General features: G+C 41.6%; 1 long non-coding RNA gene across 5 annotated transcripts in view; it reads right to left on the bottom strand.

Moving 5' to 3' along the window:
• Positions 1–1,935: 1,935 nt before the first annotated feature.
• The window catches only part of LOC127665248 (uncharacterized), a 64,235-nt gene continuing 40,399 nt past the window's right edge, over positions 1,936–25,771 (bottom strand). For 4 of the 5 annotated variants that reach the window (XR_007973342.1, XR_007973340.1, XR_007973341.1 and 1 more), the window contains 3 exons: positions 4,901–5,080; positions 3,360–3,510; positions 1,936–2,465 (listed from right to left, as the gene is read on the bottom strand). This is a non-coding gene — a long non-coding RNA (uncharacterized LOC127665248). Of the gene's footprint in view, positions 2,466–2,545; positions 2,644–3,359; positions 3,511–4,900; positions 5,081–25,771 lie in introns of all 5 variants that reach the window. The other variant, XR_007973343.1, reaches the window with a different exon arrangement.

Raw genomic sequence — 25,771 nt, 5'->3', positions numbered from 1 at the left:
TCTGGTAGTAATTACCTCCCACAAACATGACTCACCTCGGCAGCTTAATGCAAGAGCCGGTGTCCCCAAATCAACAGTCTTATAAATAAGTCTCTGAATCACAAACTGCACAAATGTTTAAGTATTTCTCCTTGTGCATCTCAAAGGCAGCTTCAGAGGTGAGATTTTATGCATTAAAATACCTTAGGAGAAAAAGTAGAAACAAGGAAACAAAGATTCTGGAAACTTCCTTACACTGTGCTGAGGCTTCTTCCCTTTGGAAGTCACGTCTTCTCTGAAGGACCCGGACTGTAATGCAGGGGTACATGCGTGCTGCTAATCCAGGGGGAGGGGTGTCAACTGCTGGCTGCTCTAGTGTGGGTAATTTGTTTTGTTCTGAATGATACTCACAGGGCATCCTGTTTCGGCAATATAGAAATGTGGATGATTTGGGGTGGGACTTCTCAGGAGCCTCATGGGTATTAAGACATATTACTGAAGAGTCTTGGTTGAGATGACTGGGAGTGCTGAACAAAGAACTGTCCGGGCCAGATGGAATCGTTCATATTTTGGGAAATCTCATTCAAAGCCATTGTGTATCTCAAAGAGCTTTGGCCTTACAAAATATAGAACATTTTTTAAGTATGAAAGAACTACATTCTGGAATGGATAGATCTGCTCCATGACATCATCTCCTCACTCTGCCTTTCTTTAATGTGAAACCCCAAGAAGTTTATTCCTGTCTTACAAAGGGAGATATTTATTAGAAGAGTGTTCCAACCTTCATGTATCCATGTGTTTTCAGAGCATGATGTGAATCACACATGTCGATCTGTGAGTGGAATGAAGGCAGAATTCTGTTCATCTGTGTTTAAACATGAGATCACAGGTCTATTCACCTTTGCTTTTCTTTGGATTAAAAATAGCTGCATGGGGGCCAGCTTATCAGCAAATTCTACAAAACATTTGGTGTCAGAAGGAAATGTCCTCTGTGAGAACTCTTTCTCAGGCTTGTCGGAGTTTGCTATCTATTTTGTTCCTAGTTATTTTCATATCCCCAGCTGCTGTGGCTGCATTCCCTTCTCTTGGAAGGATCCAGAGAAATGAAAGTTTCCCCTGTGGCCAAGCTGAAAATCCTTGCCAAGAATGCTGAACTGGTGAAGGTCACTAAATACTACCAGACAGACTAAGCACAGTAAATAATGTTGGTGCACATAAACGAATAGCCCACTGCAATGGGATTTCTTGGAGAAATCCGATATCATTTAATAACACAAGTGCATCTAGACATGAAGTAAAGTAGTAAGATACCTCCTTGGCAATTCTGTGGTTAGACAGCAACCAGCCAGAAATTCAGAATATCCCAGAATAATCACCATGACAAATACCTGGTATCTTTGGTTGCACATATTAGGTTTCTGTGTAAAAGTCCAGCTGGGAAATTTCCACCTGGCACCATTAGAAAGCCTTTGGGTGAGATGGGAAGTAAGACCCACAGTAATTTTCTTGAAAGCGAAATGATCATAGGCAACTGACAGTCACACTCACAGCACTTCAAAGGATGGGTGAGCTCCCTCTGTCTCACTGGAGGCGCTTCAGTGGTACCCAGGATGCTGCTTCTGGCCCAGGAGAGTTGTAGTAGTTTTAGGAAGTGAGGAGGCCAAGAGAAGGTTAAGTAGTTTGGAAGATCACACTTTTAAATAACAATGAATTGAAGCTAAGGAAGGAACTTAAAGGTAATTTGTTAAGATTTTAGGTATCTAAGAGTACAACTTGCCTGGAAACAAATCAAGAGAGGACAGGTCAGAAGTGGCTGTCTGGCCTTCTAATTCCCTGGATCCCTTGCCATGGTTCCTAAAGACAATAGCAAATAATTTGGATGCTCACATGGCATCAACTTGTCTTCCTTTTCTTTAAGTTAGGTTATCTCACCTAAGAAGAAGAGCAGCGCTAACATCAGGAGACAATATTTCTTTATTGATGAGTGAGACCCAGGCCCCTTCATATACACAACTGTTAATTTTATTGTAATGGAAGAAATATAGAGATTGCAAATAACATGTGCACAAAAATAAATGTAACACACTCTCTCTGTGAGTTATCAGCATACTCCACGATGGGGGAAAAAACCCCAGATACTATAATGGTCCAATTTTGCCTCTTGTCAAATGTGCTCAGACTGGCTTTACCTCTCCTGGTTGCCTGGCATAGGTCTGACAGCACAGGAGACACCAACAGCTGAGTCATGTTCAGCTCCTATGTGTACAGCATCAGCTTCCAGCTAGCAATACTTTAATCAATGCAAGAGCAGATTCCATCGGTAAAATCTCACTTCTGTCTCTGCCTCAACTAGCTTAAGAAGATATATACACAAATCCTTAAAGAACATTTTGTGGGCTAGATCTCCCCATTGCACAGACCAGCAACAAGTGAGCATCTTTTCCTCTTGTCTCTCTGCTTCATGCTTGTTGACTCTTATGGTGTCCCTGAGAAGAGAAAGCCCAATTGTTATGACCCCAACTTTCTAGAGAAGCCAAACTAAAATACATTCACACGTGTGGCTCACCTAGAAGATGAGCCATTACAAAGGAGAATTGAATTCTTATATTAAAAGAAGACTGGATTAGGCCAATGTAGGTTCACCACTGGAAGCAAACACCCCTCCTGGAACACATGTTGAAAAGGTGATGTGCAAATGTACATGTGTAGGGCAGGGCCATAGAACATCTCTGTACCAAAACTGTTCTAAAAAGAAAGTTTATTAACACCAACCAACAAAAATGTTACAGAAACTCATTATTTTATAAGCATCATACAATTAACTCGTGGGTTGTCAAATAAAAAGCCCACTGCCAGATGTGGCATTTCTTCCCTCCAGGTTTTGGTCAGGAATGTCCTGGTGACCCCAGGCATTGCACCTTAATCCTATTGACTACCCTCTAGAATTTGATGTTAAACATGCTGGTCATAGGACAGGGAAGAATCCAGTTGATCCTGACCCTAAGATATTCCTCTATGATGTCTAACTCTCATAGCTTGAAAAGTGTTATGCAGCCCATTAAAGGGAGAAGTCAATCTTAACCTTGTCAACTGAAATAATGACAAGATATGCTAATGGGCGCTATAGTGGCACAGGCGCTATAGTGGTTACAGGGATAACCAATCTTGTTAGATTTAAGGCCCACTCCACAAGAGGAAACACATACCTGATACAGTTGGGGAATTCATGGGCCCCAAGGGTGAACCTATTCCATTAATTTGCTACATGCACATAGTATCAAATTGCCCTGAAAATCTGTTTCTCTCCATTTGTAGATTACTGTCTAGTGGTTAATGCACAAAGTCACAACTGATGCAGATAGTGTCTGTCATGTACTCACCTGCTAAAGGCACATCTATAACACCAAGACTTCACTGCTTATGAGAGGATGGCAAGGCCGTAAGAGCCGAAGGTTGGGGAGGACTAGAGTAAAACAGACTCTTCTGGGCATGGAGGGACCCTTGGGAACTCACAGCAGCCAAGGTCGTCGCCTGCAGGAAACCGGCCAAGATCAAGTCAGTCAGTATGCTAGCTCAGAGCAGGAAGGGGCTCATGATCCTACTACCACAGAGCGAGGACAGATGATGCTCCTGGGAGAGAGTTGGTTTTCTTTAAGCCTGTGGCTCCTGGTAAGTCTAACATGCCCCACCCTCACCCCAGAGCATATGGGATGCACACACTGGAGTCAATGGGTCATTTTTTTAAATAAAATTTTAAAAAAGAGAGAGGGGGCATGAAGTTGGGATTTAGAAAGGTGGGGGATTGGTCTGGGAGAAATTGAGATGAATACAATCAAAATACACTTATGAGCAGGGGGGAGGGGAGTAGCTCAGGGAAGAGCTGGGGGTCAATATGATTAAAATACATTTACAAAATGCTCAAACAATTAATTAAAATATTTTAAGTGTTAATGAACTAGCCTAAGTATTAAACTGAAATTTCAGTGACAGTGTATGTACTCTTTCTCAAGAGGACAACTAAATTTGTGTACTAGACTTTAAAGTATCTGAGCTCTGATCACCATGATAGCCTGTTTAGTGCCTGTCCTTTTCATCGTCATCTTAGGGATTGAAAATAAACATGAAAAAAAAAGTTTTCTAGATGTATCCAGCTAGGGTATTAGAGATTCGGGAGTTGAACAATTTAACAAAGGAAATACACAGGAATATGGGTGAAATAGTATATAAAACTAAGCATATAATACACACATGCACACACACATGTACACACACAATGTTAAAATGTACTAGTGATGGTAGCACAAGCCTGTAATCTCAGCACTCAAGAAACTAAGGCCTCTCGAGGTTGAGGTCAGTCTGGGCTACACCATGTAATTCTGGGCAGAAGAGAATCCTAGGCAATAGAAGCACGCACCATGCCTTAAGCCCCAACTCCAAAATGAGGCAGCTGAAGTCCCTAAGGAGATGAGAAGATGAAGCCAATTCCCAACAGCTGTTTCCAGGCTCAAATAGAAAACAACTTTTCTGTGTTTTTAAATATTTGTTGTACTGTGCCAAGCGCAAGGCCGCACATTCACTATTTCCCTTCGTCTCTGGGCTCTTAAGGACAGTGCACATACAGCTGTGCTTCTGGGTGGGGCCATGTGACTCACTTCGTCCACTGGAATGTGAGTACATCATCTTCCTTTATCTCTGCCTTTGCACTCCAGAATTAGAATTGTCCAAAGTCAACTAGTGTCTGAAAATATTAACAGTTGTCTTGAGTCTAGGCAGAGACCGCATCGTGTAACTTTTATTTCTGTAAATCGTCGTTGCCTTATTTTATTAGCCACAATTGTTATTAATATCTTACTGTGCCTGATTTATAAAGTGAACTTTATCAGACATATGCTTATAAGAAACAACAGGGTTTGGTACTCACTGTTGGTGGTCGCAGCATTTTCTGAGGGGCTTGGAGAGGATCACTGCAGCTCTCTAGGGTGTGACCACTGTATCACTCCCACTCTTCCCAGCCTAGGTCTGCGATTCCAGGAACTGCTTCCTGTCTCTCTTGGCTCTCCGCCTGCAAAGGACCCCATGGGCCCAGGAGGCAGCTGATCCACTAGAGGAAAGAACTTAGATTCTTGAAGCTGCCTAGGGATAATCCTTCACAACATTCAGAAAGAGGGTTGTGATGGTATGAGACAAATCTTTTATTATGTTACTTCATGATCAAACTCCTGAACGCGGAGACTGACATCCTTGCTAAGGACTAAGGTGTCCTTGCTGTTACTTAGCCATGAAACACAATCCAAATAAAACAAAGCAATGTTGGCTTTTAGGTTCAAGGTTTGAAATGCTCGTGGTTTGTTTCAGTTGTTGTTTTAAACATCATTGAAATTCTATGGCCCTCAAGCAAATCAGTAACAAATCATGACAGGAAAAAAAGAACCAACTAGTCCAACAAACGCTGGTGCTGGTGCACACTGGTGTTAGCCACAGTCGGGCTGCAGTGCCCTTGCATCTTGATAACTGAGGAACCACACTGGACACTGACCCCAAGCTATGACATTGAAGTTTCTTACACCGAGGGCCGTGACTCTTACAAAAGGCACTGAAAGTTTGGCAGCAGTGAAAGGTTTCTGAGTGCGCAGAAACCAAAAATTAATTCACAACCCAACAAGGACTGAGGCAGAGGGTTGCTGGCAGCCCTTGCCCATGTCACATAAAGCAGATGCACTTCACTCAGCCTTGTCTCCTGTCACATCACATGACACCAGCAAATGTCTTAGCTCAGATCTGCAACTACTGTGTTTTAAAATGCAGTGTCTTACTGTACACAGAGGTCTCAATTCTTAGAGAAATATAATGGCTTGACTATGAAAAACAAAGATTTAATGTTTCCTATCGTCCTGCCTCAGTATGTAAGTCTCAAATCAGTCCATCTTTGGGTCATATTGTGTGAGAATGTTGACTTTAAAGGGAAATTTGCTGCTTAAGTTGCTTACGTGAGCTTCATTAAAAACAATCACTAAATGTTTGAAGGGAAATGATTTTATCAAAAGGTATTGTATACGTGTATGAAATTTCCAAACAAACAAATAATACACTTTAAGACTCGTTAAAAGAATTTTGGTCTGGAATTAGGACAGACTTTCTGACAGTTCTGGAAATGACATTTTAACTACTAATGACACTCTTCAGTATTATTTGTGGGAATCGGTGCTCTCAGCGTTGACTGGGAAACAAAAGGACTGTGCGCCTCTGAAAAGTGTTGAGGATGCTCTCCACAGGGCAGTGTTAAATATTCAGCTGGGAATTAATTCTCCATGCAAAAATAAACAAGTTCATCCATCCCATTAGTCAGTACATTTGTATTTCTCCTCGATGAATGACAGAAGTGTATATATATATATATATATATATATATATGTGGTGTTTCATGAGGGTGGGCAGGGGTGCAGTAGGAAGGAACTCACATATGTGCACATGTATGTGTTGGAGGTGGATTTGTTTGTACTTGAGCATGTGGAACTCCAAGGTTGACATTGGGAACCCTCCTCTATCACTTTCTCATTTTTATAACAAGGTCTCTCTCTGAACCTGGAGCTCACTGCTTTGGCTGCCAAGAAGCCCCCTGCGAGTCTCTGGTCTCTGCCTTCCCCAGAGCTATGGTTACAAAGACACACAGAAGGCCCAGACATTTGCAAGGATGGTGGGGATCTGAACCACAGGGCCTTGTGTTTGTGCAACAAATACTTTGCCCACTGAGCCATCTCCCCGCCATCTTCTCTATCCCAACCCTACCCAAAGAATTGTTTGAAAGTAGATTTCTTTATGATTATCAGTAAATGTTTATCTGAGTGCCTGTTTTATATTCCTACAAACCTGGGGATCACCAAAATTCTCCTGCTGAAATGGGCGGGATGTAAGAAAGCTTAAGAAGCCCTGTGCATTTTCTGTATCCATTCCTCCATTGAGGAACATTTGGGTTCTTCTCAGCTTCTGGCTATTACAAATAAGGCTTCTATGAATATAATGGAGCATGTGTCCTTATTGCATGCTAGGGGATCCTTTGGGTATATACCCAGGAGAGGTATAGCAGGGTCCTCAGGAAGTTTCATGCCCAGTTTTCTGAGGAACTGCCAGACTGATTTCCAGAGTGGTTGTACCATCTTGCAATCCCATCAGCAGTGGAGGAGTGTTCCTCTTTCTCCACATCCTCACCAACACCTGCTGTCTCCTGAGTTTTTAATCTTAGTCATTCTGACTGGTGTGAGGTGAAACACAATGGAATACTACTCAGCAATTCAAAACAATGAATTCATGAAGTTCTTAGGCAAATGGTTGGAACTGGAAAATATCATCCTAAGTGAGGAAACCCAATCACAAAAGAACACACATGGAATGCAGTCACTGATAAGTGGATATTAGTCTGGAAGCTCTGAATACCCAAGACACAATTCATGTATCAAATGATTCCCAGGAAGGAAGGAAGGAAAGATCCCTGGTCCTGGAAAGGCTTGATACAGCAATGCAGGGGATTGCCAGGACAGAGAAGTGGAAGGGGGGGTGTGATTGGAGAATGGGTGGAAGGATGAGGGCTTATGGGACTTATGGGGAGGGGGGAGCCTGGAAAGGGGAAATCATTTGGAATGTAAACAAAGAATATAGAAAATTAAAAAGAAAAAAAGCCCTGTGAACTCCTTAGTCTTCCTCTGCCTCCTTTCCTCTGAGGACTCACTCAGCTCCTAACCTTGGCCACTGACCTCCTCAGCCTAATGGTGCTTTTCTGATTCATCCTATTGCTGCAGATTGCTGTTTTGTTTTCTTAGATTCCTGGATTCTCTTCTTTCCAGTACTGGAATCTCCTGAGTTCTCTCAGAGCACTGACTTTGCTAGCGTGGCTCCGAGATTGAGTTCATTCCAGGGAAAAGGGAGCAGAATGGTCTATGGGGTTTCCGGGTCAGCTCCCTAATGACAGGGTCCTGCCTAGCCTTTCTGCTTCCTGCTGTATGGGAAACATGATTATGGAAAGTCTTGAGCCACTTGCTTGGGGCAGCACAATATCTCCACCCCCACCCCTGGTTCAGACATGCTCAGCTGCAGATTTACTACAGGGAAAGAATAAACAACTGTCCTCTTTGAGCTGCTAGAATTTTTTGTTTTGTTTTGCACCTGACAAATGCATTTTCTATGAAGCCTGGACAGGCCATGCCTGTACCACCCCACTGCTGCCACATGTGGACTACAGTGTGAGTGACCACTTACCAGGATCAAAACTGAATGAGTAATGAATTCCAGGTATGTTGGGAAATTTTTTTTCCAACGTAGTTTTATTTTTGTTTTAGAGACATAATGTTATTGTGTTGCTCAGCTTGGCCTTGAATTCCTGGGCCTGATCTTCCTGCTGCAGCTGACCCAGTAGAGAATTATAAGTGTGTGGAACCACACTCTGTATGGTAAAAAGTGCACAGTGACTTAGGAACATGGCTCTTAGCATGCTAAATAATGCTTTGCTTGTTTTGAGTTTCCTAAGCATTATAGAATCATAAGGAATATGACTAAAGAATATGGATTGACCATTGAAAACAATTTGACATCCAATTGTATGCTTTCTCCTTTCTAAGAAATGTCAATTTTCTAAAGCAACTACAGTTTAGCTGTGAAAACCAAAGTACACGTTAAAATGTTTAAAATTTACATGTGAGCTAGTGGGAATCACATTGGAAAGTATAAATTCATCCTCAGTGAAATGAACTTGATTCTTTGGTGCCAAAATGCATTATTTAAAAATACAGATAAACTTTATAAATCTATCCCTGATTGTTTAGAAACATTAGTTATATAAAAAATAATATTACTTTATTTAGCTCATCATTTAACTACTGTGATTAGCATAATGACCCAGAATAGAACACTGCAATAGAAAGCATCAACAGGACTTCATGCTGACTCCTAAATGGGATTTCTACAGCCGAGCCACTTCTGCTCTGATGCCATTCTGGTGGAAAGGCTTTGAAGAAAACTTTTCTTTTTTGAAAACCCAAAGAAACAACAGTATACAGTTCAAATATCAATATGTAATCTGAATTCTTGAGTGGCACTATCTTGGACCTTGAATGGCTCTCCAAAGGCCCATATGCTGCAGGCTTGGTGTCCAGGGTGGCTCCTTTGGGAGGTGCTGGAGTCTTAAAAAGGATGAACTTCCTGGTGAGTCTCTAGGTCGCTGGGAGGGTAAGTCCTGGAAGGGACTGTGTAGCCTTTCCTCTGTCTGTCCCCTAGCTCATTAGGTGCGTAATTTTACTCTGCTGTGCATGTGTCACCGAACCAAATCAATGGCTTTAATCAATCACAGAACAGAGACCTTAAAACTTGGAGCCCAAACGAAGCTGTTTCTGATATTTTGTTACTGTAACAGTAACAACGATGACTGATGTAGGAGTGGGGGTAGGTCTGGGGTTACACTATAACAAAGAAGTGTGGTCTTGTGACCCCAGAGGAGCTACCGGACTGATGGTCATCTACTGGGCATCTCACTGGACACAACAGCTCTGCTCTGCTCAGCATCAAGGGCACAGCCATTTATTGAGGTCAAACAGATCATCTACCAGAACACTCACTCACCTTTCCTGATTTTCCAGCTCTTAAAAAAAAGTGTATCTTAGCAAATCAGTTTCTTTTCCCTCATGGGTGTCATTTTAAATATAATAACTGATTAGCATCCTTTTAGCTTAATAAACTGTAAATGTTGTTCCTGCACTGAGCGTACATCAATATCTCAAATGACTCACCATTTAGGATAATGAAAAATCACTTACGGCCATTTACATAGCTGCCATGTAAATTTAAAGTAGCTATCCATCATGACAAAATTATATGAAATTATTAAAATGGTATTTCATTGTGCTTAAAATAGTCATCCTGGTGTGAATTCTGAGTGAGTTAAATACATTTCTCAATAATTTCTCCTAAAAAGCCCTAACATACTGTTATTTGCCACAAAATTTCAACAAATAATGGTTATTTGCTCTACAATAAAAACTAGAGCGGCTGTTTGACATTTAGAACTGAAAAAATGGAAAGTTCTTTTCATCCGCTGCCTGTCTCTGGGATTGCATTTTTTCTTAATATTCATTTTCCTGTGAGAGACTCTGCCAGTTTTCCTGACTTTGGGTCACGGGGACTTGGAAAATTTTTGTGGAAGACAATAAATCCTGTGAAGAGGGCTTGCCTGCCTGAGGGCAGCCTTCTTGCCATTCACTCTACTTGGCCCTTGCGTGGGGAGAGAAAGAAGAAATGGAGTGGGAATGGGAGGGAATCTGTCTTCTGGGCTCTGGAGCTGCTGGGAGGGACAGATGGTCCCCGGAGAAGTCCACACCACCTGGAACTGACAAAGGAGATTAGGAGTGGTGATGGGCAACTGTTGGCGGCTGTATCTTTGCAGAACCAGATGCTTCCTTGGATTTTTAGATTAATTCCAGGTCCAAGGAGCAAAGGAATGCTAGAGCAGAAGGGTGGGACGTGAGAAATGGGAGGAGCCATGGATTTTAAGGCCCTGGTGTTTGGAAGCCCAGGGGGCTTCACCTGAACGTTGCAGAGAGCAAGGGGCTGAGCTGGGAATTCAAGTCTCATGGCCAGAGCCTGTATCCAAGAGTGAGACAGGATATTCAGACCTTGGCCCCCATCCTCAGGCCTGTCTTCTTCCTTCTCTGTTCCTCTCAAAGCCACGGGGCCAGCTGAGGAGGTGAGCAAAACTCTAACATTCTATCTGTTCCGTGGCTTTCAGCTGTCCACCTGCGATGGAGGTGAATCTATACAAATAATAAATAAACGAGTTAATTTTAAAAAGATGATATATGCAAATTATAACCCACCAACTGGCTTAAGGGTTATTTACCTAGCTGTGCTCTAACAGGCATTTAACAAAATAAAAGCACTGAGGGGGTTGTTTTGTTTTGTTTTAGTGAAAATGTATCTTAGTTTAGTTTCTTTTTTTTAATTGGATATTTTATGTATTCGCATTTCAAATGTTATCTCCTTTCCAAGTTTCCCCTCCAGACTCCCCCTTAAGTTTAGTTTCTACAACTGTGATAAACACCAAGAGTATAAGCAACTTGAAGAACAAAGGGTTTATTTCACCTGACAGCTTAAAGAGTCTTTCATGAAGTCAGAGAAGGAACCTGGATGCAGAGACGGAAGCAGAAGCCGTGGGGGAAACGGCTCGGCAGTTTGCTCCATCTGCCTTGTTTGGCCTCCTTTCTTCTAGCACCCAGGACCACATGCCCAGGTGGTGGTGGTCTCCCACATCAGGTGACCTTGGCTTATAGTGCGTTGACACTAACAATAACAACTATAATAATTACACGCAGGAGGCCAGGGCAGCACTGCAGTCACTGTTACAAGCTCAGGATTGCAGGAGACTTTCTTTGCCCCACGGTTCCCACTGCAGCAGTGCTGTCTCACGGAGCCTTGTGCTGGGTTTGCTTTCAACACTTTGCCCACAGGTAGCAGTTCCCACATTATTCTGTGGACTGTATCTTGGGTATTCTGAACGGTTTTTTTTTTTTTTTGACTAATATCCTCTTATTAGTGAGTACATACCATGCATGTCCTTATGTCCTTTTGGGTCTGAGTTACCTCACTCAGGATGTTATTTTTTAGTTCCATCCCGAAAAACTCAGGATGTCCTCATTCTTTATGTCTGAGTAGTATTCCATTGCATAAATGAACCACATTTTCTGTATACATTCATCTGTCATGGGGCATCTGGGTTGTTTCCAGATTCTGGCTATCACAAACAAGACCTCAATGAACATAGTGGAATTTATATATACATACATGTATATATATGTATACATGTATACATATAACATATATACATATATATACATATACACACACATATATATACATATAACATATATACATATATATACATATACACACACATATATACACATATACACATATATACATATATACATATGTACATATATACATATATATACATATACATATACATATACATATATATATATATATATATATATATATATATAACCCTGTAGCATGGTGAGGCATCTTTTAGGTATATTCCCAAGAGTGGTATTGCTGTGTCTTCAGGTAGCTCTATTTTCAATTTTCTGAGGAACCTTCAGATTGATTTTCAGAGTGGTTGTACCAGTTTATAAAGCTCAAAACACACATTAAACCCCACACAATAATAGTGGGAGACTTCAAAATCCCACCCTCACCAATGGACAGGTTATTGAAACAGAAACTAAACAGAGACACAGTGAAAGTAATAGAGGTTATGAACCAAATGGATTTAACAAATATTTACAGAACATTTCACCCTAAAAGAAAAGAATACACCTTCTTCTCAGCACCTTATAGTACCTTCTCCAAAATCAACCATATAACTGGTCACAAAACAACCCTCAACTGATACAAGAAGATTGAAATAATCCCATGCAGCCTATGAGATCACCATGGCCTAAGGCTGGTCTTCAATAACAGCAAAAACAACAGAAAGCCCACATACACATGGAAACTGAACAACTCTCTTCTCAATGATAACAGCCATGGAAGAAATAAAGAAAAAAAATTAAAGCCTTCCTGGAATTTAATGAAAATGTTGACACATCCTACCCAAATTTATGGAGCACAATGAAAGCAGTGCTAAGAGGAAAATTTAAAGCACTAATTGCCCTGGTTAAAAAAACAACAACAACAACAACAAAAAAAAAAAACCAAAAAAAAAAAAAACTGGAGAGATCTTACACTAACAACTTAATAGCACACCTGAGAGCTCTAGAACAAAACTAAGCAAATTCACCCCAGAGGATTAGAAGGCAGGAATAGTCAAACTCAGGAAGAAAATCAACCAAATAGAAACAAAGAGAACAATACAAAAAAGCAACAAAACCAAAAGCTGGTTCTTTGAGAGAATCAACGAGATAGGTAAACCCTAGCCAAACTAACTAAAGGGCACAGAGGCAGTATCCAAATTAACAAAATCAGAAATGAGAAGGGAGACATAACAACTGAAAAGGAGAAAATTCAACAAATCAACAGATCCTACTTTAAAAGCTATATATACTCAACAAACCTGGAAAATCTAGCTGATATGGATGGTTTTCTAGACAGGTACCACATACCAAAGTTAAATCAAGATCAAAGTTAGATTCAGCAGGCACTCTATTTAAACAGGCCCATACAGCACAAGGAAATAGAAGTCACGAATAATCTCCAAACCAAAAAAAGCACAGGGCCAGATGGATTTAGTGCAGAATTCTACTAGACCTTCAAAGAAGACCTGATACCAATATTCCCCAAACTATTCCATAAAATAGAAACAGAAGGTACACTACCTAACTCATTCTATGAAACAACAATTACTCTGATACCTAAACCATACAAGGACCCAACCAAAATGGAGAACTTCAGACCAATCTCGATTATGAATATTGATGCAAAAATACTCAACAAAATTCTTACAAACCGAATCCAAGAACACATCAAAACCATCATTCAAGTAGGCTTTATCCCAGGGATGGAAGGTTGGTTCAATATAGGAAAATCCATTAATGTAATCCACTATATAGACAAACTCAAAGAAAAATATCACATGATCATCTCCTTAGATGCGGAAGAAGCATTTGACAAACTACAACACCCCTTCATGCTAAAAGTATTAGAGAGATCAGGGATTCAATGCCTATACCTAAACATAAAAAAGCAATTTACAGTAAACCAACAGCCAATATCAAACGAAATGGAGACATACTTGAGGCAATCCCATTAAAGTTGGGGACAAGTCCTTTCTCTTTCATGAGTCTTAGGGACAATGGGAGTCTGAATGCATGATGGGAGTGGTGTGCTCACTCTCCTTCCAAGGTTGTCCTCCCCTCATCTCTCACTGACATCAAATGCAGGAAGTTCTCGGGGACCCGCCTTTCCACAGCAATGGCGTGCTGTGGGAGAGGAAGACCTATGACAGCATTTGCCATTTTGTTGCACATTTTCATTTCTAGCATTTCCTCAGTCTCAAATCAGAGTGATTTCCTTTCTGTGGTACATATTACATCACCATGAGAACCAACTGGCTTCAGTGTTTCATCAACCACATTTTCCAGCTATGTACAGAGATTTGTAAATGGTGAGAAAGCTGGAGATCGGTCTCTACTCAAGCTAACTTATGTTAATATTTCTAGTTCAAGCTGTGAATAGTGCAGTTGGCCCTCAACTGTCAAGGGGTTCCCAGTTCTGTTGAGCAAGTCACACCCTCTGCAGAAGGAAGAGCTGGCTCTGTCAATCTGCCAGGGTTCAGACTCAGCTTCTGGCTGCCATATGAAAACACTTCGGGAGACCTTCAAGGGCTGGACTTCTTGCAGTTATTGTGGTTGATGTTGATTTGTTCACTTGACGGTCTCTGGAATCAGCTAGGAGACAGACTTCCAGGTCTGCCTATAAGGGAGTCTCTAGAGCGGGTTCATTGTAATGGAAGAGCAGCCTTAGAGGTGGGTCGTGCCATTCCATTGCTGGGGTCCCAGACTGAGTAGAAGTGGGGGAGCAGACCCGAGTACATTCCACGCTTCCCTACTATGCACTGAAACTGACCAGCTGCCTCAAGTTTCTGTCACCAGGACGTCCCTGCCATGATGGACTGTATCCCCAAATTATGAGTCAAAATAGCCCCCCTTCCTTACGCTGCTTCTGTCTGAGCAACAAGTAATGAATGCAGGGAATGGTGGGCAAGAGAGAAAGAAGGCTTTAACAACAAGAGCAGGCTTTCCTTCTGGGAACACAGGGGCTGGGGAGATAGTGTGGGAGGTGCATATAAGAGAGCTGGGGTGTGGAGCCCTTTAACCCAGGCAGATGCCTGCAGAGATGGGGGCCCTCAAAGCAGGCTGGTTGGCAGGCCTAATCTAACTGGAAAGCTGTAGTTCAAGGGAATGACCTTCCTCAGCATGTAAAGGTGGAGAAAGATTAAGGAAGATACTGGATGTCAAACGTCTAGTCTCCACATGCACACATGTGTGTTCCCATGTAGAAACAACACACATACATACACGAGAATACAAAGGCAATTTGTTTACATTGTCTGGCCGGGGAAGCATGTCTTCGTTGTTTTTGCACAAAGCACAAGTGTCAGTTAGCGAAGCTTCATATGTGCAGTGCCTGACAGTCAGCACAGCCTGATTCCAGATCAAGCTGATTGTGTCTTGATATCAAAACACTTCACTTCTGTCCTTGTCTCCAGACAGGAAGTATTTAACTGATTTGGAGCAGAGAGATGTCCACGTGCTTTGGGATGTCTTCAGGCCCACAGTCCAATGACTGGGGAGCCACCCCTGACTTGTCTTATAGAAAGGAAGACAGGAACACCTCCACAGATGTTATCACAGAATGGCGAACATGTTCTTCGGAGCCAGAAAAGCTGGTTGCACTTTGTGAATGCTGCCAACTGTACAAGTACCCAGCCTCTGGGTGCTTCGCTGACCTTTTCTCAAAACTGAGGAAGATATAGGCCCCATGCATGGGGGAGGCTGACAGTCCTGGGAGGGCCACACTGCCGTTCACAGGGCATCCTCTTTGACCTATGAACTTTATGTGTCGTGACTTATTTCATATTCACAGCTCTAGGAGGTAGATCTTGTAGTGTAAGAAAAACCCTGCTGCACGGAACCAGACACAGGGAGAGCCATTGTTACTAATAACCATGGTATCCTTGATACTGGTACAGTTTAAAGTGGTCCAGCTACCCATGCATGTGTGCAAGGCCAGTGGCAATGTATTCATTTAAGTGCATTGTAAGAACAAGAGGCGTGAGAGAAATCATTTCTGCCTTCTCTCTCCATAATAAGCAAACATACTTATTTTAAATGAGTCTTCTGGCCTAAACATCCCTATAAATCTATGATTAGAAACTGGAATTATCTGTAAGTCCTACAGAGGGGAGAGAAGGAGTCGGGGTGGGGGGGTAGAATAAACAAATATCTGTGTTTTTTTTTTTTTTAAATGCCCAAAACTACAGGGTAAGAATGTCCAGTCTGAAGGAGGCTGTATCAGAATCAAGAACTTAAAACCCATGTCACATCAGTGAATTGAAGGAACACAGCAGCCTAAAATCTTCCTGAAATGAACAAACAAGCAGTGGGAATCTGCCCACAGAGCCATCAGGAAGTGCCAGCTGACCCACAGACCATGCCCTAAGGCAGAGGGCAGACGAGAAACACCTTCAAAATGCTCAGGAGAAATGGTTTCTAACCTAAAAATCCAGGCATGCTGTCAATCAGTCCTGACAAGCATTTAAAAAATGCAAATGCTCAAAAAACTTATCTTTTGTGGTTGCTCTCTCAGGAAACTCCTGGAGAATGGCCTCAGCAAGAAAGAGGAAGCTGTTGAAGAAAAGGAAGGCCTGAGATGCAGGAAACAAGATGTGGGAGACAACAGCTGTACCAGGAGTTAAAGAAGGTTCCAGAACAGCATCTGTGCAGCGTCCTTAGATACCAACGTCTGTCCCCTTGAGCAAAAGGATTGAAAGTTGTAAGAGACAATTCTCTGGAAGCCATTGATAGGCTGTGTTTAGCCTCTGGAGACATTGTATTTAGTTGTTTGACATGTTACAACACAAGAGAACTTATCCACAGGTAGATACACAGAAACCAAGCAAATAAAAATATAAAGGAAATGTTAATTCTATAAAGAATAGAGTTGTACAAGGACAGGGGAGGGGGGTGCAAACCCAGGATCCTCTCTGACTCAGCAATGTGGGATGGAGAAGCCCTCCTAAGGTATCAACAGGGAAGGCAGCACAGCCTGAGAGCGGACGGAGATCCAGGAAGCAGGGTGTGGAGACTGAGGGCCGAGCTGTATGCCTCATGTCCCATGTTGTAAGCGGCTCCTCTCAAACACGCAGGCCAGGAGCCAGCGTCATACCCATTACCTGAGAGGACAGGGAACTCTCTAATGCTGGATTTTCTGTCTCTGGGACGTTATGGGAAGTTAGTCTCGGGATTAAGAGTCTCAGGGAGGTGAGCAGTGGCTCCCAAAAATAAGACTTGAGGTTTTTAGATTTCAAAATGTATTAACAGGTCATGTGTTAATCTGCACAGGAAAAATAAAAATAAATTATTTCTAAGAGGCTCATGTTATATAGGCAGCATAGCCAGAGTTGCAATGTAAGGAATTGCTTTTACATCCATCCCAATGGTAAAGATTGCTTTACTCTTAACAAAAAGAAAAAGCAACCCAGAACACCGACATGTGCATTGGGAAACTATCCCTAATGCCCCAAGTTATCAGAAACTGGAAAAAGGAAAGAGGGCAGCAGGAAAAAGGAGCCAAAGTAAAAATAAGAAAAGGTCTTGCCGCTAGTAGGCCAGTCACACTGAAAGACACGGGTTGTGAAGTTTGTCTCTTCAGCGGGGAAACAGGAAGACAGATGACCCCGGGACCCTGCAGCCTTCCACGCGCACCAAGCAAAGGAAGCAGGAACCGGAACCGGAAGGCAGACAGTAGATAACTAGCCAAACTGCCAATTTAAAACTGCCTGCTAAACAGATTTATTCTTTCTTTGGAGATGAAAATATGGACATCTAAAGGAGATCAAAATGATTATGACTTGTGTGTGTGTGTGTGTGTGTGTGTGTGTGTGTGCGGGGGGGGGCGCTAGGGTAATGGGGATTATGACTTGTGGGGGGGGGGCTGTAGGGTAATGGGGAGGGAGGGTCCCTGGGAGCTCACATGACAGAGAGCTGTCCTGTTTGGGGAGACAAAAGTGAAGAGCAGTAAACTGGGAAGCAGAGGCCCCTCTGCCTCACTGGAAATAGATACTACTCCTTCCATACCTATACTATGATCCGGCTGCACCGCTTCTGGGAATATAACCAAGAAGCTCCATATAGAGATTGCTGCACTGTTCTGGTAGCCAGCTGTGGAATCAGGCTAGGCATCCAAAGGCAGTATGATAGTTTCATTCAGCCACAAAGGAGAAAGCAAAGATGTCACCTGAAGGTAAATGGCAAAAGTGGAGTTCACAATGCTAACTGAACTAAGCCAGACTCACAAACACATGTGTTCTCTCATATTTGTAATTCAGGGTGTGTGCATGCGTGCATGTACATGTGTGTGTGTGTGTGTGTGTGTGTGTGTGTGTGTGGACATGAGAGTGAAAGGTGGATTCCCACAGTTATGGAAAGGAGAGGAGGGGATAAGGGAACAGAAATGGTAATGGGGTTTGTTATCTCCATGTCTGAAATGCTTTGTGAGTATAATTTAATTGTGCTCACTTAATACAGGTGAACAAAACCACCCACTCCTCCTGTCTGTATTTTAATAACTGATAGTGCTGCCTACATTTCCAAATATTTTAATCTCCCTAGTAAAATGGTATTTACCCTCCATTCTGTTTGCGCAATGCGTTGTGAAATTTGAGTGCTTGCAGTCTTTGTGGACACTCTGGGCATAACTTCCTGAAGCTAAAGTTGCCCTTTAGGTCCCTCTAACTATCTGTGAGAACGAATTCTGAAGTATCTCAAACTGTGTGAAAAGAAGAATTAAAAAACAAACACTACCTTGTTTACAAGGATGGATATTTAGCGTATTCTACAACTTATGTGCAATGTAGCTTTGTATTTTTATTTAATTTTTTAAGAATTCTATACAATGTGTTCCCCAAGCTCCTCCCAGACCCACCCCACACTGTTAACCACCAAATTTCATGTTCTTTGTCTCTCTTTGAAAATAATTTTCTTTAAAATTTTTATTTTTATTTTTTATTATATTCAATACAATATATGTTTTATACGAACTTAAAAGGAGAATGTCTTTTTCTTTGTTTTGTTTTTAGTAGAGCTTAAAATCTTTGTTCTTACTGTGGTACAAACCCAAAATAAGAACAATTTTTAGACATTGGAGTTCATTGTAATAAGGCTGTACTTCAATGTCCCTCACATCACCAAAGGACTTTGCCTCCATAGTAGCTAAGCTAAGAGTTGACAGTTCTGCTGCACCAAGGAATGAATTGTAGGCACAATTATTTGGATACAGATTTGCTGCTACGGTTAAAGCTATTTGACTTGAGTGATTGTCATCATTCTCAGCCCACAGGGAACAGGTTACTCATTTAAGAAATGGTGTGTGTATTAAGATGGTCTATCCATGAAGTCATTCATCAACTGTTTCAATGAAAAATGATTCTGTGTGGAGGGGGGCACAGACATTAGTTGAGAGTAAGATTCTGGTTCATTGGCTGTGATAATTTTGAAAAGCATTCATCTCAGAAAAAGAGTAACTTATAAGATCATCTTCAAAATTGATACAATAATTATAAATATCAAGGAAAACATTCAATTTGAATTCTTTGTTCTCTTACAAGCCACCTCCCAAATTAATTGTCTATGTTTCTTTTGGCTGTATAACTAATTTTGAAATATGTAAGCTGTTCTGAAAACCATAGTATAGGGTAAAAACATCAGATAAACAATCCTACTACTACAGAGACTGAGACAGGAGAAGCATGGTTTCACGACCATTATGTGGTACACAGCAAGACACTGTCATGTATAAACAAGCAGAAAGTTTATATAGATTGTACAATATTGGACCTATTTCTCCAGTTACCAAATTAGAGAGACTACTGGTGACAGCCAACAAATTTCTAGTTTATATTTCTAATTTCAATCAAGATATGTTGGTAATATTAATTTTCATATTAATAGATATTAAGGAAAGTGATTTTTTTACTTCCTGTTATTTTTGTTGTTAGAGGTGGAATTATATTTGTGTGAGTTTGTTGAAAGACTACTTTCTTGCTTTTTCTAGGGTGTACTTTCCCTCCTTGTGTTGGTGTTTTCCATCTCTTATCCTTTGTATGACTGGAATTGTGGAAAGATATTGTGTAAATTTGGTTTTGTCATGTTTTCTCCATCTATGGTAATTTAGAGTTTTGCTGGGTATAGTAGTCTGGGCTGGCATTTGTGTTCTCTTAGGGTCTGTATGACATCTGCTCAGGATCTTCTAGCTTTCATTGTCTCTGGTGAGAAGTCTGGTGTAATTCTGATAGCTCTGCCTTTATATGTTACTTGACCTTTTTTCCCTTACTGCTTTTAATATTCTTTGTTTTGTGCATTTGGTGTTTTGACTATTATGTGATGGGAGGTATTTCTTTTCTGGTCCAGTCTGTTTGGAGTTGTATAAACTTCTTGTATGTTCATGGGCATCTCTTTCTTTAGGTTAGGGAAGTTTTCTTCTATAATTTTATTGAAGATATTTACTGGCCCTTTAAGTTGTGAGTCTTCACTCTCTTCTATACCTATAATCCTTAGGTTTGGTCTTATTATGTCCTGGATTTTCTGGATGTTTTGCGTTAGGAGCTTTTTGCTTTTTCTTTGACTGTTGTGTCAGTTTTCTATGGTATCTTCTGTATCTGAGATTCTTTCTTCTATCTCTTGTATTCTGTTGGTGATGCTTGCATCTATGCCTCCTGATCTCTTTCCTAGATTTTCTAGCTCCAGTGTTGTCTCATATTTTGATTTCTTTATTGTCTCTAGTTCCATTTTTAGATCCTGGATGGTTTTGTCCATTTCCTTTGCCTGTTTGATTGTGTTTTCCTGTAATTCTTTAAGGGATTTTTGTGTTTCCTCTTTAAAGTCTTCTAGCTGTTTACCTGCATTTTCCTGTATTTCTTTATGTCCTTCTTAAAGTCCTCTATCATCTTCATGAGAAGTGATTTTAGATCTGAATCTTGCTTTTCTGGTGTGATGGTGCATCCAGGATTTGCTCTTGTTGAAGAATTGGGTTCTGATGATGCTCAGTTACCTTGGTTTCTGCAGTTTATGTTCTCATGCTTGCCTCCAGCCACCTGATTGACTCCAGGGCTACCTGCCCTCACTGTATCTGACTGGAGCCTGTCCTTCCTGTGATCCTGGTTGTGTCAGAACTCCTCAAAGTCAAGCTGCCTTCTCTGTGATCCTGAGATCCTGGGAGTGTCTGAGCTCCTGGGAGTCAAGTTGCATCTGGGACCCTGAGATCCTGATGTGACCAAGCTCCTGGGATCCTGTGCTCCTGGGCTTGTAAAAGTGCCTGGGAGTGGAGCTTCCTCTGGGTGTTGTGGTACTGGCTTCGAAGTTTGTGCTCAAGGTCTGCTCACAGCACCAGCCCAGACAGACCAGAAGGAACCAGTGCCACTGGTCTGGTGGAGTTCCTTCGTGCCTGGGTCCCACTGGTCCCAGTAAGTTCCGGTGTTGGGACAGATGTTGTGTCCTCCTCACACAAGATCCTATGATCCTGGGTGTGTTAGAGCACCTGTGAGGGGAGCTTCCTCCGGGTAGGAATGGCTGTGGAGTTTGTGACCAATGTCTGCTCAGGACACTGGCCCAGACTGGAAGGAACCCCGAAAATCATTTTTAAAACCACACAAAAATTATGGAGTCAAATTTGTGTTGACCAAATTCTCCCAAGCATGGGACCTGATTAAAGAAAACTGATTTTCCTCTTCCAGCTACTATAAATCACAAATAGCTTCTTGGCTGGGGGGGGGGGGGCGGACTTTGGGACCACATCTTTTCTGTGCCCAAATCACTTTGTCTAGATTGAGCTTTGTAGGTCATATGTATGCTGTCAGTATCCATGAGTTCATATGTGCACCAGCCGTATTCTGTTTCATTAAAGCAATCTACCACCTCTGGCTATAACTGTCACTGAGCCTTGCAGAGATGGTTGTGGTAAATATATACCATTTAGAGATGGGTGCTCCAAGGTCTCTCACTCTCTGCATGCTGTCCAGTTGTGGGTCTTTGTGTGATTACCATTTAGTGCAATCTTATGAGGGTTGACTGATTCCTTTATCCATGGGGATAATAATATGCCATCACAAGCCATTTTAATGCTATGTTCCTTTAGCAGAATAAGTAATGGGCTTTCATGTAGGGGCCATGACTGACATAATCCCAGGTTTTCCACCGTATTAACAGTGTCAAGCATGAGTTCCATTTAAATCCTTAAATCCAATGTTTAGAAGTGGTTGGTTGTTGCAATAACACTGTGTCACCGTTGCATCAGTAGGTGATCTTTCTGGGAGATTGTTATCCATTGATTACTCTTAACTTCCACCAGCTTGCACAGCACCTTCCAGAGCTCTGCATCCTGGTTAGTGAGTGAAGCTTTCAGTGAGTACCAGCTCCATTTATCCATGGTCTGTGACCTACGTATAAGCTATTTTCAACAATAGGGGTTTACCATTAGATTGTGGAAACCAAATAAAACCCCAGTACCAACACATGTTACATTTTTGGGCAACTGTTAAAATATATTTTTAATCATAATGAGGATAGTTAATTTTATATCAACTTGACACAAGCTAGAGTCATTTGGGACGAGGGGACCTCGACTGCAAAAGAATGACCCCACCAGATCGGCCTGCGGGAAAGCCTGCGGATTTTTGATTGATGATTGCTACAGGAAGGCCCAGCTCACTGTGGGTGGGGCCACACCTGGGCTAGTGGTCCAAGAAAGCAGGCTGAGGAGAGAAAGCCAGGAAGTGGAACTCCTCTGTGGCCAAAACTCCTGACCCCAGGTCCCTGCCCTTATTTCATTTGTGATCAACTAAGTTAATATAAATCCACCCCAACTTGCTTTTGGCCATGGTGTTTATCACAGCAATAGAAACCCATCTCAAACAGTAACTATGTATGTTCACAATGATTCTAGAACTAACACAGTGCAGACCTTGAGGGTCCCTTCCCCTCCCGTCTGCTGCAGAAGAGCGAAGTCAGTCTTCTCCAGAACCCCGACTCTCCTCACTCACCTTTTGCCTTACTACTGCTTTCTTCCAGCTGGCCCATAAACTCATCTTTGCCAACTGCTGGGGCCAATTACTGCAAAAGCTAATTATAAGTTAATTAATTTTCTTTAACTGAATATGATTGAAAATAAACAGGAACATAAAGATTGCACTTCCCCCAGGTACCTGTGTGTATCATTTGTAACATATATATGCACCAGACCATACTTTACACATTGAGATGCTCAAATTAAAGCCTGTAAGTAGTGAGATCTATATGGCTATATGAATAAGTCATAGCCCTGTTCTTGCTGGGAATTAGTTCTTACTGAGATAACCGATGGTCCTTGTTAGTCATAGAGGATGGACAGGAAGTTCAGTCCAGTTTATTTCCCTTCCATGCTAATAAAATGATTGAAAAATATTTTACTAAATGATACCTTTAAGCATTGCCATCTAGGCTCTCATGACTTTAGTAGGCCAAAGCTTACAGAAAATCTTGTCATTATTAACCTTGCCTTGCATGTAAGATACTAAGAGAAAAACAATCAATGTTTAAGTCTATATGGGAAATTTGGACCAGGGGAAGGCTCTGCAGCCCTAGTTGTATGATCATGAGGACTAGGATTAAGATCCATAGAGCCCATGTAAAAGGCAAGCAAGCGTGACAATTGCCTATAGTGGCACTCAAGAGGCAGAGACTGGGTACTCAGGGCAAGTGGGCAAACCAGCCAGAATTGGCAGGCTCCAGGTTTAGCAGGAGACCTCATCTCAGTAAAGTAGAAACAGATAAAGACTTCAGATATCAACCTATGACTTTCACATGTATGTTGTCAACCTATGACTTCCACATGTGTATCTGCATATATGTCACATACACATTAACTTAATGCACACATGAATGCATAATATGCACACACACAGAACAATATAGAAAATGTATACGGACATTTGCTAAGTTACTTCTTGACTTAGGAAACTCTGGTTGGAGATTGGTTGATTTTTGTAGCTATAATTTCATGAAAGGACAGAAAAATTCAGTACCTCAGCATCTCAACTATGTATTTAATCCTAGAATAAATTAATGGCACTAACATCCAACCTCCCATGCTGTGCACTGCCTACAAATACAGTATTCTCTTAAATGCAACTTCTGATTATAACCCAGTTCTATTCTGATGTGACTGGATCTCTATTTCTGTAACTAAAAAACAAATTATTTCAGTGTGAATCCCAAGATTAATCAACTTGAGGAGTCATAGGAGGTATATTATCATATAATTATTATATCTATTCTGTGAAACCTCTCCACTGATTCTCACTTGGCAAGAACAAGAGTAACAAGGTGAATAAATCCAGAGTCCAGACAGTGGTTGGCAGGGGGTCACTCCCCAATCTAGTTAGTTGATTATACACAGGATTCTTGTTATAATTCACCTGCAAGGGACACCGGGGAATCACAGACAGTATGGAAGCCCAGACAGGACAAACTTGGACATCTATGTTCCCTCCAACTTCCAACTTGAAGGTACTGATAGCTATCAGGATCTCTCTCTCTCTCTCTCTCTCTCTCTCTCTCTCTCTCTCTCTCTCTCTCTCTCTCGTGTGTGTGTGTGTGTGTGTGTGTGTGTTTAATCAAGACACAAAGCAGAGGGATTATTTATGATATAGCTTTAAATTAAAAGACCAGTGAGAGTAGCCATGACCCTTCAGCTCCTGTGTCCAGAAGGCTTGCGAAGCGCACCTCCCTAGGGCTGCAGAATTTTCAGGGCATCAGGTCTCGCGTGGGGCCTGAGAATTTGGATTTCCAATGGTAAGATAAGATGGAGGTGGAGAGAGGGGAATGTGATGAACAGAAACTTGTGCCCTCCCCTTGAAAATAGGCAACCCAAAAAATGACAGGATATTAATACCCTGATTCAGGATGGCTTCCTATGATTAAAAGAAAAATCACTATTATGGCAAGATTTTTTTCTTGAATTAATAAAAATTATACACATGTGCATATGGAGATTCATGAGATGCCTCAGTCCACGTGCACATGGTAAAATACTCAAATCAAAACCAATAAACACATCCCCAAAGAGCTATTATTTCTCTGTGGCAAAACATTAAAAATCCTTTCTTCAAGCTTTTGTAAGGTTATACGTTACTACTTTTAGCTACAATCACTGTAGAGTGCAGCTGCATGCCAGGGTGTCCTCCTGTCTATACCTCAGAACCTACTCATCAGCCTTTCCACACCCCCCGATGCTCCCCACGCCTCCGCTGGCTTAGAATGTCCCATGCAGTGCTGTTTTTCAGTGTCTGCCTTATTTCACTTAACACACTGATCTGTAGTTCACATCAGTACAAGTGTTCAGATTTTTGTTTTATATGGCTGAATAGTATTCCATGATTTATACACATATTCAACCTTTTTTCTCTATTCATTGTGTGAAGGGCACTGACATTCTTCCAATTCCTTTGCTACTGTAAATAGCACGGTAAAAAACATGGGGATGTAGCGGCCTCTTCCCAATGCTGACGTAATTTCTTTGGGCTATATACTGGACACACACATACATGTATGTATGTATTATGTACGTACGTACGTATGTATATAATGTATATATGTGTGACTGCAGTGTAACTTCTGGAGCATATGACAGTTCTGATTTCCTTTTGGCCTCACTAACAAACCCACATTCCTGTGAACATTATATGTGAAAGTTTGCTTTTCCCCAAATCTGCATCAGCACCAGCATCTGCTGAAACCAGCCATCCTTAAGAGTGAGGTAGTGGTATCAGCGCCCATTTCTAGGATGGGTAGTGGGAATGAGCATTTGTTCATATGCCTACGGATCACATGGTCATCTTTTGAGAAGTGTCTACTTAAGCCTTTTGTCCAGGTTGATTTTTATTATTGAAGCACAGCTGGAGTTTATTAAGAGATTTAAATGTAGATTTTAAGCCTGGCAGGAGCAGGGAGCCATTCCCAAGAGCACAGGCGTGGGGTTCTCCAGGGAAAGCTGCTCTCAG

This window comes from Apodemus sylvaticus, chromosome 14 (genome assembly GCF_947179515.1).
Source record: "Apodemus sylvaticus chromosome 14, mApoSyl1.1, whole genome shotgun sequence".
NCBI lineage: Eukaryota > Metazoa > Chordata > Mammalia > Rodentia > Muridae > Apodemus > Apodemus sylvaticus.
Note: the sequence above shows the minus strand (reverse complement) of the source record. Positions and strands in the feature narration are given on the sequence as shown.